An 18,350-nucleotide genomic window follows, 5' to 3' on the forward strand; every position below is an offset into this window, starting at 1 on the left:
AAAGGGGACACACCTCAGAGAAAAACAAGAGTGACTAAAAGAGCCATCAGACTGATTTTATACATCTGTTACTTTCTACAAATTCACAGGATGTTTATGTGGATCCTTCTGATCAACTTCACTCACATTTTCCATCAGTATTTGCAAGCCAGCATGATTTGGAAGAACAAACCTGTACTGGTCACTGAATTCTGGAAAACATCTAAACAGCAAACAGATTTACCAGTTTGGTGGGAATAAATTAATGGCACTGTAATATTTCCAGAGGGAAACAAATCTATGAGGCAGCGAGCATCCAGAGATACTTCTTTAATTTGCCAGCTTTTACACACCAGACAAAGGTCCACTTTGCTGAACTACAGTGTTTTCCCCTACACCGGTCTAATCCAAGACCAGTTTGGTCTTAACGTTGTTGCAAACAAACTTTGCTTCAATTTGTTGGCAAACAGCAAGCCCTGGGAGAAGCCTGCACTTCATCAATCAGCAATAAATGTAGGGACATTTGATTCTTGTATCTGACAAATAGATAGAAGTGGCCAAATTGATTTTGGTGAACAATTTCCAATGCTTTGGTGGCAGGAAAAAACCTCTTCCAAAACTAGTTTCTTACTGACAAACTGGAGAGAGTGAAACAAGAAGAGTGACAGAGACAAAAAGGTGTTTACTCCATGGAAGGAGTCACATTGCTAAACTCTGACCACAGTGGCTTTAGACAGAAACCACACATGTACAGATCTGGAGAATGTCACAATCTGGTGTTGCTAAGAAGCCTGAGCTCTGCTTTTACAAAACTTGAAACCTTAGTTGTTTCAGTGCAGATTCATAGTTAGAATTTCTTTAGAGAAGCAGCTCTGAAGTGGCTTTAATAGATACAGCCATACAAAGCAGCAGCTATAAATGCAGATGAGAACTTGAAGCATTTTCAGGTGTAGCAAAAGGAAGTGGTTCTTTAGAGGTGGGTCTGTAGAAGAAAGTCACTTATGTCTGCGGACTTTGTGCCTCTGAGCAACCTGAAAATTGTCTGCAATTTAAGCACCATGTATTACCACATAACTTCCTTTTCCCTTAATACCAATTCTTTATTGTTCTCCTCCCAAACCAAATGCCACATCCAAACTGTGAGAGTGTGAAAGGTGGAAAGCCATCTTAAGAGATGTGGAAGGAGTGAAAGTAAGTGATGTTTCCCCTGAGGCATGGGAGGGGTGTGTGTGTGTGTCAGAGAACAAGTAAGTGAAATGTGTCCCAGGAAATGTCAAGGTGCAATTCCGTCATGCCCTCTTCATCAGCAAAACTGGTTTAAGGTGTTGTCTATTCTCCCACTAGACATTTGGTTTTAGTGCTGTGACATAGCTTACCACTGCTCCAGCAGTGATGGTGAAGATGTTTAAAAAGTCATATTGTACACTGGATCACTGAAGAACAGCTAAAAAAAGAAGGTCAAGAAAAAAAGATCAGTTCACTGATCTAGTTTATAGGCCCTCAGAGAGATGCACCAGCATAACTGAGGCACTGTGATGGGAGTCTTTTAAATTGACTTTGCTGATGGAGAAAATTTAAGAAGGAAATACATGTGCACCCCAAGACAGGGGAGGAAGGGAGAAGCTGTACCTGGCATACTCTAGCAATTAAAGCACTTACTCTATTTTTCACCTCTCCCCAACCTCTACCCACACAGTTCCATGTGAACAACCTGCTGAACTCCTGCTCTCTCACTGTAGTTTTTGCTTCAACTTTAGTGAAAGAGGAACATGTTTTTACTTTCTCAATACATTAATTACAAGACCTGCTGCTGAAAAACAGACCATTTACATACATCTGGTCATTTGGCATACCATTCAGAGGCACACTTCTCTACCACTGTACTGCAGTAACTATATTTATCACATACCAGACTCCCTTCTTTCAATCAAACGCAAATGACACCCCCTGTAGAAAGGACCCTATTGGGGAAGCAGGTTATCAAACAGCTGTGCTCTGACTGAAGTCATGCAATATCCTCAGAAACACACCTAGATGAAAACTTCTGAGGCAAAGGAAAAGTCTTCTTGGAGCTTGTGAGTTCCTCCAGTCCCTGAGATGAGATTACAACTTCATTTGGCATGGTTACAGACACCACATTCCTGATCTGACACAGTAAGAATAATGGCCCAGAGCTCTTTACATCCAAGAGGTACCTCTGCCATTTACATGGAACCACAGTGCTAAGCAACAGACATTTTTAGTTCACTCACTATATCCTCTTCCAAACTGTGTTTCCTCTAGCCCTGTTCTCTTGCTGCTCACTATGTTCTATTCAGCTTTAAATTCAGAAAAGCTGGCATCCAACACCAGTATACAAAAGGGCCAACACGAATACAAGCTATCCAGCAAAAGAATCTTTGTCCCAAAACTCAGTTTTGGAACTCAGGAATCTGAGTTTCTTGTCTTGGGCCTAGCCAAACTTGTCCTAAATGCCAACAGAAAACATCCTGTTACCTGCCTTAAAAAAAGTACAGCAACTGTGTGTGTGGAGGGGAGGGGTTGTTTGTTTGGTGTGTTTTTTTCTGAAGAAAACAAACATTTTCACAGCATCCGTTACACCTTAGCTCCTTCAGTGATAATTCAGCAATTATAAAATGTTAGGCTTGTCTGCCCTGGCCTCACAGCTCCCAGGCTAAGGAGCTGGGAGCCTTTATAATAAAGGCTAAGGAGCCTCTATTAACATCTCAAATACCTAATTTTCCTTCTCTCTTTCTCAGAGGGGTAAGAAATGCTTCAGATTCCTGAGTTCAGAAGGGCTTGGGGGCATTCTTCTTAGCAGAGGATAAGTTGAAAGGAGAACAGTATCCTGTCCTTCTGTCACCCTGCACCTGTCTTGCTTATGACAAGCCAGCCATGGGTGAGGTACTGATAAGGAAAATACACTTTAAAGAGACTGACAAATCCACCTAAACACTGTTTAATTCACTCTGATAAGGTAGGGCTGTGGAGAACTTTCTGTCACCTTTGCTTCTATTTTCCTTCTGTAGGTCTCAGGCTGGGCCATGTTTTCACAGAACCAAGAATTCATAGCAGAGTGATTGTGTTATAACAAAAACAGGACTTGGTTTAGAGAACTCATAAGAGACAGCATTTAACTACTTCACAAAATTTATTCATTGCTTTAATTGCTTTTCAGCATCAGCCACCTTTAATGGACCTCTAAACAAAAGGTTTCTAGCTGAATTCACTTCCCTCTACCAGGATGAATTTAGTCACCCTTTTTTTAACATCCTCCTTTCAAAAAACCAAGAAAGCCCCCCTACTTTCAGCTTGCTGCCTTTCCTGAGGTTACTGTGCAAGATTCTTCTCCACTAATGGTGCCTCTCAGTTTATCCCATGTCCGCTGTTTGTTTTTGGGCTCTGCCTGCTACAGTAATCAAGGCCAAATATTTGCTCAAATGAAGTGGCCCTGTGGTTCTCATTTCAGGAAGTTGGCTGAGGACAAAGTGAAACTAGCTTGAAATTCTCTAGTATGCCCAAGAGATGTTAAGAGCAAGGGATTTTTCCAGTGCTGTAGAAAGTCATCCAGATTCCCACTGTAGCTTTGTTGTGGGAACTGCAGGGGAACTAACTCGTTTATAGCCTGCCCCAATTAAAGACACCACTTTTATCTGCCAGAAACCAAAGTGGGTCCAGTCAAAACCAAACTTTGGGATCATTCTGTCAGGCTACAACCAGAAAGAAGACCCAATGGGAAGTTACCCAAACATTCATTCTCCCTCTTCTGCAAGGCTTAAGTCCACATTTTTCTGATAAGAGGAGGCTGCATCCTTTGTGCTTGCAAGTCAGTGGCAGGTCTTATAAACACACCCACAGATTCTCAGCATAACATATTGCAAGCTCTGTGCATCTGGAGCCAGTGCATGCTTTGCTCAACAACCCCCCTTTCATTTCTGCTAAGATTCCCTCCCACATTTAGGACTTTTTTCCTGCTCCCTTGAGAGCCTCTTCAATTCTCCCAGCTCCTTACTGTAAGCACAGACTGTTCTGTACAGCTTTGCTGGTCTGCTCTGCCTTTGGGAACATATGGACCAGTGCAGGAAGCTGGGCACAAAGATCTGTGCGTTACCCTTATTCTCAGCCCCGGGTTTGGGTTAGGGGGATGGACCAGAAGAGTGAACTGACAGTGCTGACACAGAAAGCAGAAAATTCACCAGGACTTCCTGAGGCATTAGCTTTGTAGGATGTGAGAAATTGCCAACGCAGATACATGAGGTGCCATCACTGTGGGAAGCCTCCTTTCAGATGAGGTGAAGATGAGCTCCATTTAACACAGTCGCCCTTCTCTCCCGTTTATCAGATCATCATTTCCTGGGATTACTCTGGAACAAAGAAAACAACTCACCAGGCATCCTGTGTGGTTTTATAACACACCAATTCTGGTCAAAAATCCATAACTCACTGAGGAGAAGCAGGCTTCTGAGCTGCCCAGGCTAGCACCTGCTCTGCAATGTCTCAGCTACCAAGAGACAGGAAAATGTTAGAGGAATTAAACCCACAGGACAGAGGTGCTCAGGGACTTCTGGAGTTCCTTCACGTGAGGTAGCAACTTGTGTTAGGCCAAGGTGTAAGGAGTCTTGCAAGCCCTGCTGCCTTCTTGCACTGCACTGGTCCTAGAGAAGAAAAAAAAAAGAGGTTAAAAGGTTGAAGAGATTATTTTGAATATTATTTGGACTTTGAGTTATAAACCTAAGCATAACACAGACCTAAAGCACAAAATAAGGTAGCACTGCTCTCTTCTACCTAATGGGGCAAGTCATTCAACCTGTGGTAAATCCTGTCCTCTCTCTCCATGACTTTTCTGTTTGGACATAAAGTTAAAGCATCCTTTAGCCTCTTACTGCTCTACCACTCTCCTGATTACAGCTGCATCTAACACGGAACTTGAAATACACACCTGTACCTGTTTGCAGCTAATTGTGAGACACTGCAGAGGCCTTTCTTTGACTCTTATAGAGGAATGTACATGTATAAAAGCCTTTTGAATTTTCATAAGCCGCCCCTTAGATGTGGGATAGCAAAATAAAAAAAAAAGATGAAAACAAGATGCTCACCCGATGATTCAGCTTTCCTGCAAAGTTTCTTCAACCAGCCGTCCTAACCCCGAAAATAATCACCCCTGCCCATTTTTCCTGTGGGCTAAAAACACATCAGCAATGAGGATCATAATTTAAGGTTTTTTGTTGCTACTAGGAACTAATGAGAAAGAGCTTTGCATTACATGGAGAAAAAGAATCATATGCAAAAGCGAGTATGTGTATATTTGGTATTGTTGGGTTTTGGTTTCTGAGGATTTTATTTAAATTTATTTTTTTTAGTTTAAGGAATGCTAAATCAGGCTTAGCTTTGCTAGGGGACATACCAGCTGTCTCCAAGCTCTTTTCATGATGATCTCTCTTGTACTTTAATTGAGAAAGCAGGGTGTGGAAGTTTCAACAAAGGCTCCCCTTTGTAGTGTGTTAATTAGGCACAGGAGTTAACAAAACCCCTCAGTTATAAACAATTACCTTTCCTCAGGCTTACTTTCATTTTCCTGCTATTGCATTTTTACTAATTTTCTATTAGGTTTCCAGAGTGGACAAGACTAATTTCTAAAATTAGTTTTCTAATTAGCAAGGAAAAGGAAAAAAAATTAAAAAAAAAAAAAAAAAAAAACAACCCCAACACAAACCACAAAGCACCAAAACCAAACCCAAGTAGGAGAATAAGTAAAGGAGGAGGAAAAATACCACTATAATTAGAAGCACTTAAAGATGCATTTTTTGGTACTTCTTCAGGATACAAGAGACCAAGGTTTTTTAAGTACAAAGTAAAGTCCCCTCTAAAACTGAAAATTGAAGTGACTCTAGATGTAAATGCCTGGGGATGTGAAAGAATGCGATCAGGATTTGTGTGCCCTAAAATGATTGCTACCCTCACCCCTCCTGGAGGAGGAAAGAGAGCAAAGTGAGAATGCCTGCAATTTCTCCAGACATCTCCTTGCCTGCCGGTGTCCTGCCAGGCGGCTCAGCATGTGCTCAAACTCGGGACACACAACAGCTGGGAAGGGAGCGGCCCCTGCCCTCCTCCCTCTTGGCGGTGACCTCACCCATTGGCACCGAGCTGTCCCCAGGGCAGCGCCAGCCACCCAGGCACTGGAACCCTCCTCCTCCTCCCTCTGCCTCCTGCCGAGGGAAGGAGCAAACCCCAGGGGCTCGGGGCTGTCTTTTTGCCTCGAAGAGAGGCAGTCCCGATGATGGAAAACTGTACTATAAGGATGACTGCCATCTTAACACCAACTTTTTTTCACCCTGGGTTAGCATGAAACCTTTCACGCTACGCTCTCTAATCTTGTTTTCTGTTTAATTTCTGGAGAAAGGTCGAGCAAGGCATGTGAATCCATGGTATTGGAAGAAGCATATTATGATTCAGTGTCTGGTCAGCTCTACACTTCTCTTGTTACCTCTGATAGTGCTGTTTGCCCAACACCTTTAGGACATGGAAGGCACCAGATATTCAAAGTTGCCTTTGTGTCCAAGGAGCTGCCCAGAAAGCAGGGGAGTAACATTTCTGTGGGACTGGAGAAATAGTAGCTCTACCTACATTCCCAATGGAGTCTGTGTATCCCATCCTGCCAGCAGACCTGGAAAAGACTGTCTAGGGGGAGCTCATAATTCTTAGTGGCAGCTTCGCAAGCACAGCAGTTCTTACTGGGAACTTGTCTCTCCTCTCTGGAAGAGACTGCAGATAGCCTAGGGATGATAGGCATTGCTGCACATCAAACCACTTTCCCTTCTCCCTGTATTACAGTAGCACAGACTGATTCTGAAGCCAAGATCAGCTCTTGCTGCTTTCCCCGAAGAGCTTTCAAGCTCAGACAGACCAGAAAAACTCAGTGTGAGAGCATGATCAGAAGTGAAGAAGGGCTGAGCGTGGCCTCAATGCCTGCAGCAGGTCTCAGGCAGGAAGTATGTACAGGTACTACCCTGACTGACCAGGCAATCAGGGAACTGAGGACCCCATGGCAGCACAGAGCTACTGCACGTACGATGGAAAATGTTTAAACTGCTGTAGTTGGGGCCCACAGGAAACTTTTGGGAAGCGTATGCTGGGTCTAAGACAGGAACCAAGAGAGTCAGTGTTTAAAATATGCACTGACAATGAATTGCTTCATTACTTAGAGAAAAATTGAGAAGGGGGGAAGGGGTAAAACTCAACCACATCAGGAAACAGCCAAATAATTGTCTGACGGATACACCAGGTCTCCTGATTGCTGGTCTAAGGCTTTGCTGTTGCTCAGCCCACAGTGTCTTACTCATCATGGTCTCCTTCCAGGAGACATCAAGGTCTTCTCTGCCTTTAGATATGGATCTCACACCCTGGAAAAGAAGCAAACAGAAATATAGGGCAGCTTGCCATTTTTGCTAAGTGTATTATTTTGCCCTGATCTACTGTTTTGCATTCTCCTCCAACACCTTACCCTGTTCATACACCCAAAATTGAAGAAAGAAAGTGACACCCTTCAAACCAAGGAAACTTTTGGCCCATGAGCTGCTGAAGAAAGACACACAGATGGGTGGACCACAGCCCCTCTCCTGCAGCACTTTGTAAAACAACTGAACAGTCCCAGGCAGGAGGCTTTCTGCAAAGGCCGAGGCAAGGAGTCGTGCAGGGCAGAGCACCTGGAGAAACTGGACCTCATGACCTGGACTTGCACATCCATATGCAGAGACGTGGGAAACACTGCCTTTCTGGGGCAGGAGTGGGGAGGGGATCTCTGGAAGCTGCAGGCAGGAAGAGCCTGACTTGGGAAGAGCAAAGCAGGTAACAATCATACAACTATTTAGGGCTCTTTTTCCTTGTGACAATCGCAGCCTTATAAGGGCAAGAGCGCGGCAGTCGTGGCAGAGCTGCGGAGGTGGAGCCTCTAGGGGCACTCCTGATGTTTGCTCCCAGGCTATCTGCCTGCCCAAGCCGCTGACCTCGTTCCCGGGAAAAACCCTGGGAACCCTTGCTGAATCCAGCTGTTCAAATTTCAAACTACAAAACGCCTCGGCTCCCCTCCCCTTCTCCCCATACCTCCTACTAGCTGGAGCTGTGGTGAAGCAGAGACGTCTGCTTTTGTAATATTGTGGGTATCAGGGAGCACTGGGTTGGAGAGTGCCCCCACAGCCGACGTGGGAAACATATTCTCATCTGGTTGTGACAGTACTGAGAACCGGAAGAAAAAGAAAGAAAGAAAAAACAAACAACCTTCCCCATGGCCCCCCCAGCGTTGCTTGTCGGACACAAGTGAGTGTGTGAAAGGCTGCAGCTGGAAAATCTGGTGCACAAACTCATTTGCAGATCCTTTTGCCCGTGGATGTGCTTCAAGAGCCCCCCAGTAACTTTGGCTGAACTTCCAGTATGTGTGTTGGGTTCTTACACATTTCAGCCCCGTCCATCCACCCAGCTGAACTATGCTGGAGACGGTTTGCAAATAAAACTGAACATAAACATGCTGAAAATGTCACTGTCATCAGATAAGGTTGCTATGCACATGAAATTCCTGACACGAGTTCATTAAACCAAGGACATGAAAAGTTAAGCCACATGCCTATGTTGCCTGGGATGGGGAGGAGGGTATGGTGAGTGGGGATTCAGCCTGTAACTTGATTTTTTTTAGCCTTCTACCAACCCATAGCCATCACTCTGGTGTGACTCAATTTCAAGGGGAAAAAAAAAATAGAATGTTACAGCACCACCTCCCTCTGTGAATACTGGTGTGATTTGGGAAGGAGCAGGAGGCAAGGGTTAGCCATGCCACTTGGGAGCTCTGGAAGGCTGGTTTTCCAGAGGGCAAAGCACACACTGACAAAGCCGGGACTCAGCAGCCTTTGCCAAAACCAATCATATTTAGCACTGCAGGAGGCAGTTAATCTCTGTATTATGAAACAGGCACTAAGAGCTTCCTCTATTATACACTTCTTGTAATCAGGGCTGTATTTGACTTGCAGAAATGCCTGGGCTAGATGCTCCTACATGGACTTACCAGTTCTCAGACACCCCAATTTGCAGAAGTGCCAGATGCAATGACCTTCCCTACCACCTACTGAGTTGTTATAGATCTCACACCACATATTTTAAGAGAGGGGCAGGAGCTGTGGGAGTGGTCTACAGATGGGAGTGATTTCAGGAGATGCCCTCTCCTAAGCCTACCACACAGCCACCCTTTATCTGCTTTCTCTTTCTCAAGAAAGATGAGCTGCGCACACTTTGCCCTGGGATGAGCAACATGGGCTAGATTAACCTGAAAAGGTGGACCATCATGTTCTCCTCAACCTCTCAAGGGTCAGGGTTGGGGTTTGATGACTGTGTGAAGCCAACCCAAGTCTGAGCAGTCTCTGAAGGAGTGTTATTCCCCTCCCTCCTCTGATCTTCACACTCCCACTGCCAGTCTCGGATGACAGCCAGCTGATTCAGCTGGAAACAACCCTGAATCAAAAGAAAGACAGATGTTTCCAGTTTGATCATTTTCTTGGTACATTTGACTACGTGCCTGCTACAGAGGTGCTGAAAATGCACAGTCATTAGCAGCCAGACCCACAAGCTGCTCAGAAACTATGAGGGAATTGAAGTCCAGTAGAGCCCAGAAAGCCTCCTTTTCAGGGGTATTGTGAATTAATATAATTCAGTTGTATGGCTGGTCACAGGTGTTCCCACATGCAAGTGGTTGCAATCAGTATCTGAATTAAAGAATGTCTAGAATGTCTACTATCAAATATGTACCATTACCAAAATCACAGCACATTTAGCATAAGAGGTAATTTTGGAGATCTCCAGGTCAACCATCTTCTTGGAGCAGGACCAACCTTAAAGTTGCATCAGGGTGCTTAGGGCCATATCCAATTGGGATTTGAAAAATTCAGAGGATGGCAAATCCAACTTTTCCCTCTTGTCCTTCCACTGAGCACATCTTCTGGCAATGTGGCTTTACTTTCCACATAACACCCATTTGGGTAGTAGAAATCAGTGGTTAGATAGTCCCCCTCATGAGCTTTCTTGTCCCCTTGCAAACCAGCCCAGCTCCCTCAGACCCTGCCCATGTGTCAGATGGTCCAGTTCCCTTGGGCAGCTTTGGAGTTGCTCCAGTTTGTCAGTGTCCCTCTTGCAAATGTGAAGGACCATCCTGAAGCAGCCTGAGGAGAGAGAGCAGGTGTCTCTGCCTGCTTGTAGAAGCTGGAGTCTTTGAGTGTGAGTATTGGGGTGTGCATGCACAGCACCAGCATTTGTCCGTGTGTGTACACAGCATCACAGGGCAGCTGTGCATCCGCCTCTTGGGTAAATATTGACTCAGGAGTTTAGGTCATAAAAATGGGTGCAAATTCACTCAAGGCCCTGGAGCTGTGGTGTTTTTTGCAAGCAGAGCTTTCCTGCAGGTGTGCTGTGTGAATGCCATCCACACTGAGTCCCAGGGACATCTGTTCATGGTCCTCCTGCAGCAGCTCTGCACCTTAGCAGGCACAGATCCTCCTTCCCATTATTGTTGGAGAAGATGTTTACAGTAAGGTTTAAATCTGGTCAGGTAGCTTCTTGATTACTCACTTCTCAGCTATTACTCTGTTTCAGTAACCCTGAAGCTCAGGGAGACAGGGTGTACCAGTCAGTAGCCACGTCTGGAAGACAACAGAAATAATTTTCTGCTCTGGTGATGTTGCCAGAGGGCAACAGATCACTGCTGTGATGTCATGAGCATGAGGCACAGCCTTCAAAGCATAAGAAAAACCACCCATTACTCAGGGGGCCAACAGGTGTTTTTGAAGGAGGCAAGTGAAAAAGAGACACCTCAAAACTTTTATCTGCTTGCTGTCTTGGGGATATGGTATGCAAAACGTTGCGTAACTGTAAATCAGCAGTGCCTTTTGAAATATTGGGATTGTGGCTTAATGAGCAATCCCTCTGGTGTCTTCATAAGTCTTGGTACTGTGGTGTTGGTGGACTGGGCAGGGTAGAGCCAAGGCTGGGCCAGTGACTGCCTCAAGCTACAGAGGCAGCAGCAGCAGCAGAAAGCCCTGAGGTGCTGGTTTTTAGCTGGCCACATCCACTCCTCATTTTACTGCAAGAACTGCATCAAGTCTCTGTCATAAGGAGCTTTGGTGCTGCAGCCCTGGGTGCTTGGATGCCTGACACAGAAGGAAAACGGTGTTGGGTAAAGACCTCTTTGGTGTTAATCTCCAAGCTGGAGCTTGGAGCTGTAGTCTTACAAAGAAGGGGACAGGAAGCAATGTAGTTTGCTATGGGGAATGGAGATGTAAATCTAGGTGTACAGAGGGTGAGGTGCTCAAAGGTCTGACCCAGATCAGAGCCAGGCAAAGTTTGTTCCCCAGCCATAGAAGATTATTACAGAAATGCAGTAAAACAAGGTTTTACTACAAGTCAAGGGCAAGAATCACCAGCTGTTTATGTCACCCAGCTCCCTTTATTCTGAAACAATTTAAGGACTGCGTAGGTGGCATGAGGAAAAGCTATTCAAGTATTCAAGTCAGGTTTGAAAGGCAGAATTTGTTTCAGGGATCAACATCTCCTTTTGAGACCCTTTTGTAAATACCAAAAGCAAGGCAGAGAGGTGAAATACAAACTCAGCTGATCTTCCCTATCAGCTCCACATCTGGATCTACAGGACCCAGCTAGTATCCCCTGGGTTGTGCTGGGACAAGAAGCTGTGTCGGCACCACAGCAACATATGTCAGAAGGCCCAAAATACATACACAGCCACCATGAGCCATGGGACCTTGTTCTCTGCCCAGGGCAGGGTGGCCAGTCCCGCCCAGCTTGGCAGCCTGGAGAACCTCACCAAGGCTTATCTGGTTCTGTGCCCTCCTCCCTCCCCAGATGTACCCCCAAGGCCAGGTTTTCCTGCTTCACCCCAAAGGCTTATTTTTCTTATTTTAAAACAAACAGAGTTGTGTCTGTTTTGATTTCTAGAAGAAGGTTATAGGGAGGTCAGAGCTGACATCTGGGCTGGAGATAACATTCCCGTCTAATTAGCAAGCCCTGGATAATGAGGGCCTTCCTGTCCCATCCCCCTGCCCTGATGTGAGAAAGGACAGCCAACAAAGGCTGGTGGAGAAATGGGGCAAGAGAACACCCTGTAGGGCAGCATTTCATCTTCTAGTGTCTCCAGCCCAAGCTCCTGGGCTGCTGATAGGTGCCCATGGGCAATGGCTGGAGGCCACTCCTCATCCATCTTTATGAGGACACCATCTTCAGGTGCTCAGCCTCTGCAGACTCTTTCCAAGGCATTGGCCATGGCTTTCCAAAGTGCCAGCGGTGCTGCCATTCACCCTCTCTGCAAAGCAGGGTTTATGGATTTAGACACCCTGGATACTCCCTGTGCTGCTGGGTGTGTGGCAAGAGAAGACACCAGGAGATACAATATTGGTGGGAGACAGATGAGATGAGTACAGTGAGGTTCCCAAAGCATGGCTGGGCTATCTGCTGCCCTCCCCTCAGCGCAGGGAGCTGTACATTGGCAGTTCCATCCCTGCTCTCAGGAACTGGGTCATTTATCAGGGCAGTGCAGCCCGCCGGGCTGACACGATGCAGCTGTTTGTGCACAGCAGTCCCGCGAAGAGGAAGCGGCCACGGCTGGAGCCAGCTTTGGCTGGTATGCTGGGCTGGGGGATAAAGGGGCAGAAGTGCTGGGGAGACCCAGTTTGTGAGGCCCCTGCAATCTGTAGAAATGGCCCCCTGCAGCAGGACAGTGAGATGCTGGAATAAGGCCTGACTCAGCTGGGACAGAGGCTCCTTGGCTGAATCACCGCAGTGCCTTCCCTGCAGCTCCCCCACTGTGGGCTGCCGGTGCTTTTGCAAAACCCTGGGAGATTACAGGCGCAGGCAAGTGTGGCACGGGCTGAACTGCAGCCAGGCTCTCTCCAGGTGAGATTACAACAGTGGGCGCATCTGGTCCTTGGAAAACCCCGGCTGACACCCCTTAGCAGAGCTGGTGACACACCGGCCTCCTTGCCTCGTCAGCTCCATGGCAGAGGGATTTGCTGCCAGCAGCCTCAGATTCCGCCCTCAACGGAAATGCCACAGCCTGTTGATTCCTTGGAGGGGACGTGACCATCATTCCTGGCCTTAGTATGAAACCCCAGGGAGGGAAGGAAAAAGGAGGCAGGGAAAGAGGGCTTGGGATGTAACAGTGGCAGAACTTAGCCATCATGACCCCAGCTGCAAGCTGGAGAAACGAGGCTGGGAACAGTGCCCTTGGGTCAGTCATGTGCTGCTGGCCACCACAGGCTGGACACAATGTCACAGGGAGGCACAGCATTGTGGGGGAGCAGCAGAACAGGGAGATGACAGCAGCCTAAGGAGCTTGCTTGCAGACACGGCCACATGCTGCCAGTTTCTGTGCTGCAGGCTCCAGTGAGACCAGCAGTGATGGGTCCCTCGTGTTCCTGCACCCTTTCATCTCAAGGATGCTGCCAGCTTCTGCCTTCGTGTGCGATGCCAGACAGATTAAGAAAACCCCAAACGTGCTTCCTCCTGAGAGCTGCCAAAAAACTGAGAACGGAACATGATCCCAAGGTCAGGGAAAGGGGAACGAGAACTAAACAGGGTTCAGACAGGTACAGGAGGGTTGGAGTACTGGGCAACCGCAGAATTTAGCATGAGAAATGCAGTAGTAGGTGTGATAGCAACAACTTTTAGTCATTCCTGAGCTCTATGAAAAGTTTCCATGCTCCTGCCAGGATTTTAGGATGAAGCCCATGGGACCTGCCTGGCTGGGAAGGGGAAGCTGGATCCCCTCAGGTAGCAAGCTGAAATAGCTTAGGCTGAAGGATCAGTCCCTTGAGGACAGACTTGGCAAGCAAGAAGGAAGAATGTGGGGGTTTGTCTTGTAGCTTCCTGCCAAAAACTGGCATAGCCATAAACACGAGTGCTGAACAATAAGGTCTCCTGTCCCAGCAGCTGCTAAAGCTGTCACCTGGGAAGCTTCCTGCAATCAGCCAGTGGCAGGACAAAAAAGGAGCTCCCACATGCTTTCCTGCAATTTGTCATATGTCTGATCTCTGTTCTGCTCAGTGCCTGTCATCCTCCCTTCCCCCAGAGCCATCTCAGGCTCCAACAGGAGGACGTGATTATGGAGACCAACCTCTGGTGCGGAGCAGGCTCATTGTTCAGCCTTGCTTCTCCAAGCAGCAAGAAGTGCTTCTCTTTATGGCTTCTGAGTCACCCTATAGCCTCTCCTCAGAAAGTATTTCCCTTGGGCTGGTTCTGCAGGCACTGGGTGGATTTCCCTGGTGCCTCAGAGATCCATAGCCCTCTGCAGATCCTCTCTGCCTGCCATGTGTTGAAACTCCAGGGCTTATGGTGACCAGAGTTGGCAGGACACTGCCACTGGCTTCTTTTTCAGACCACTGCACCTTTCCAAGGCGTTAATCTCTGGGTCTGAACAGTGCCATGCTGGATCTCTCCTCACGGGTAAGTATTTTTAGAAAGTTTGAGCTCAGACTATGCAGTCACTTCTGAGCTATGCCAGGACAAAAAGAAAACAAGCACTTCTGCCTGAACAATACCAGCACAGAACAAAAAGCCACTGTAAATGGGGTTTTTCAGCATCACTCAAAACTAGCCAAGCTTTGAAAGATGAAACTCCCAGTCAAAAAAAAAAAAAAAAAAAAAGAAAAAGGTTCCTAGTGAACAAGTGAACAGAAAGGGCTTTGACAGTTTACTTTAAAAGTCGGATTAAAGCAAAACGATGTTATATAAATACCAGCAGGCGTGCTGGAGCTTGCATCACTCCATCTCCATCCCGGCTGCTGCGACAGCCGGAGCCAGGGCTGGGTTTGCTACCTGCTGCTGCCTGTGCCATGGCCCTGCGGGTAAAGCCACCTGCAGGGAAAGGAGCCGTGCAGTCCCTGCGCCCGCAGCTACGGGTGCTGTGGGGAAGTGTCATTGCCTCATGATGGAGCAATACAGCAACCGTGGGGGATGCAGCTCCTCTCCTTGCCAAGGCCACGAAGCTCCATGTGCAGAGCCATGTGCAGAGCCTGCCGGGACAAACACCCTCTGACAGCTGTGTGGGACTGGCATGGAGGAGCTGCAGCCATGCGGGTGACCAGAGGTCACCACCTCTGGAAAACACCAAAATCTCTGATGCATGTCGTACCCCTTGGATGACTTGAAGTCAGTGTTTCTGAGGACTCTCACTGCAAAAATTTCCTGTTTTTCAGGAAATTGCTCAACACTTGTCCACTTGTAAGAGAGATGGAGCCAGGGTGCCTTTAGCAGCACAACGAAGAGAAGTGTGTAGGGGCTGAGAAAGGTAAAGGGAGCTCAGCCTTGCCTTGGGTGGGAGCAGGGTGGCTCCTATCCTTTTCGGTCAACAGCTGCAGCTTCTGGGGACATCTGTGAGTCACAGAAACTCCTGGCACTCTTCACAACAGAGAACAAGAGTATGGAAGTAGATAAACATGTATATATACATATACACCTGTAGGGTCCTTATTTCATGCAGGCCATGGAGAAAATCCATCAATTTTAGTGCATTTTTATTGTGGCTTTTGGATCATGAGAGCCTAGGAAGTCAGTGTGAGGTGAGAAGTTGGGTGCTGCCCTGTTGCCTGCAGCTTCCAGCTGTCCTCCACCCTCAGGACACAAGCGGCTCCAATGTCCCCCCTCTGGCCTCTCCTTGCAGGATGTTTCCCTGTCTCACTTCCCACCCTTGGGCAAGGGACCCTTTGCCACCAGGCAGGCAGCCACAGGGCTTCTCCTCACTCCATTCCCACTGGGACGTGGGTAGACACATTTTCAATCTCTCCCTGTAGGCCTCTCGTTCTCACCCATTTGGTTCCTCTGGTCTAAGAAATTCAGGGTTTCCCCTGCTGCTCCTGCCTCCATCCTTCCCTGGCTGGTAGAATGCACAGAGAGAAAAAGCAACCAGGCATGGCTCAGCACAGCAGCCACCTCCAAACCACATCTAGCCTGTGGCTACCACTTTCCTGAGAGTTGTAATCTTTGTTTTTTGCCTGCAAGAGGTTTTAAGGGGAAAAGTATTCCTGAAGTTACAGAGCTGCTGAGGCAGAGAAACCACAAAGCTCACAAAGGTACCCTACATCCTTGAAAAGAGCAGAAGGACACAGCGGAACATCATCCCTATGTGGCGATGGACAGTGTCCTGATTTAGACTGGGACAGACTCTGGGAAGAGTAATTTTCTTCCTACCAGCCAGTGCAGTGCTGTGTGTTGGATTTAGTATGAGAATAATGCTGATAACATACCAACGCTCTACTTCTTTTTAAGCAGTGCTGACTTTAAATCAAGAACTTTTCAGTTCCCTATGCTCTGCTCCTCCTTCTTGTGAGGAGCTACACGAGAAGCTGGGAAGAAGCATGGCCAGTAGAGCTGATCCGAACTGGCCAAAGGGATATTCCATGTCACAGGACATCATCCCCAGTATATAAAGTGGTGGAGTTACCTGGAAGGAGCCAATCACTGCTCAGGGACAGGCTGGGCATCAATCAGCTAAATGGTGAGAAATTATATTGTGCATCACTTGTTTCTCTTGTGTTTTCTTTCTTTTTGTAGTTTCCCTTTTCATTATGAGTATTATTAAGTTATTCTTACATTTTACTTTATTCAAATTATTAAACTGTTTTTGTCTCAACCTATGGTTTTGCCTTTTTCCCCCCTGATTCTCCTCCCCATCACACCAGGAGAGGTGTGAGTAAGCAGCTGCCTGGTACTTAGTTGTCAGCTGGGGTTAAACCACAGCTTGAGCCTGGATGTGTTGCAGGGGCAGTAAGGAGGACAAGAAACTGTGTAACAGGTGATCTAGTCTGGTTTTGGTTTGGAAATCAAGCCTATGGTAGTTTTATCTTATCTTTTTATTGACTAGATTATCGCAGCTGTTGTTATTCTTTAACTTGCAGGAAACTCACAGCAAACACTTGCCACCATTTAGCAGTACTTTTGAACAACACTGAGCTTAACATTGCTGCCAACAGCCTTGCAGGGCTGAGAATTTAACTGCTGATTATGTCTGAATGCTAGAATTACTTGGATGAGAAAAATGAGGTGTGTGAGGGGAAGCTCAAAGTGATTAACAAACTATTAGGGGCCAACAGCCTGGCTGGTGAAAGGCCCTGCCTAAGGCAGTGTCAGTGGGGGCCATTTCCCTGTTGACATGGAGTTGTCTTTGTTTTCTTCTCTGCACAGGAGGAATCGTATTTGTTGATAAAGCAAAGGATTTACTGGCCAGGCTGCCAAGGTCAGACCTCACTGGAAACAAACTGGCTCAAACTATCCCCTTCAGAGGACCACATATACACAGCCCACTGCGTGCTGCAAGCCAAGCAACCTGAGTTTTCCATCCTCTACCAGCCCTTGAAGCTGGTCCTGGCATAGCACCTCTGGTAGACAAGACAGCAAAGCTCTCCCTCTGTCCTTGCAGATATTCACTATGAGCCAAAGCAGCTGGAGATTAACTTGGAGTTCAGCAGGCAGGCACAAACATCTTGGGGAAAGGAGCAGCTGTGTTAGGGCTTGATGCAAGTGTAAAGCCAATAGAGACGAATGGAAAACCTCTGCTTGCCTGGAATCAGGCGCCTTGGACAAGACTGTGAGGACAGAGGCACTATGCCTGACCCTTGGGGAAACCTTGGCATTGGGTTCAAAACATGCATGGGGAAGAGACATGGGCTTAGCTGAGCGTTGCTCCCTTTGGGAAGGCACTGACTGCCACATCCTCTTAAAATAGAAACAAGGAACATTAAGAGTTGAGAAAGCTACTGTTAAATAGACAGGCTTGGGTAGGAGAGAGCAAATGCTTGACAGATCAGAGGAGGATTCAATGTGCTTAACTCCAAAAGGGAAAACAAACTTCATCTTCACTGGAGAAACATTTTTCCAGCTGACATGGAAAAAACAACTACTGCTGAGGAATTACCCATTGCTTCAGCTCCCTTCAATCGGGAAAGACCAACATCACATTCAGGTGGCATGAAAATTGCTGTGCAATCCCTCTTTAACCACTACATAAATACACTGCTGGCACTGCTTCCTGCTTGCAGCTCCTGTTATTAACACCACTGTGGGAATCCCTGAAGCCTTCCCCAGCAGTTGGGAAACAGGGAGCTGAATTAAAAACCTGGCACAGAAAATACCCTCCGAGTCCTGTCCTGTGGTGGAAACCTTGCAGGCTGCTTGAGGAATCTGAAGGTGTCCCCAGACTCCTCCTCCTACTGTCCACCTGTTACACTGTTCTGAAGGATTCCCACAGGGCACCAAGTACGTGGGTCTTCAGCATTTATCTCAAAAAAAACAGTTGTGGCTTCCACATAATGCACCCTAAAGCGTGCTGGCAC

General features: G+C 47.0%; 1 long non-coding RNA gene across 1 annotated transcript; it reads right to left on the reverse strand.

The window, feature by feature from the left end:
• Positions 1-364: 364 nt before the first annotated feature.
• On the reverse strand, positions 365-4,953 carry LOC137474511 (uncharacterized). The gene is made up of 2 exons (XR_010999393.1): positions 4,424-4,953; positions 365-4,343 (listed from the first exon to the last, which is right to left on the reverse strand). It is a non-coding gene; the product is annotated as an uncharacterized lncRNA (long non-coding RNA).
• Positions 4,954-18,350: the final 13,397 nt, after the last annotated feature.

The sequence above is a fragment of the Anomalospiza imberbis genome, chromosome 5 (assembly GCF_031753505.1).
Source record: "Anomalospiza imberbis isolate Cuckoo-Finch-1a 21T00152 chromosome 5, ASM3175350v1, whole genome shotgun sequence".
NCBI lineage: Eukaryota > Metazoa > Chordata > Aves > Passeriformes > Viduidae > Anomalospiza > Anomalospiza imberbis.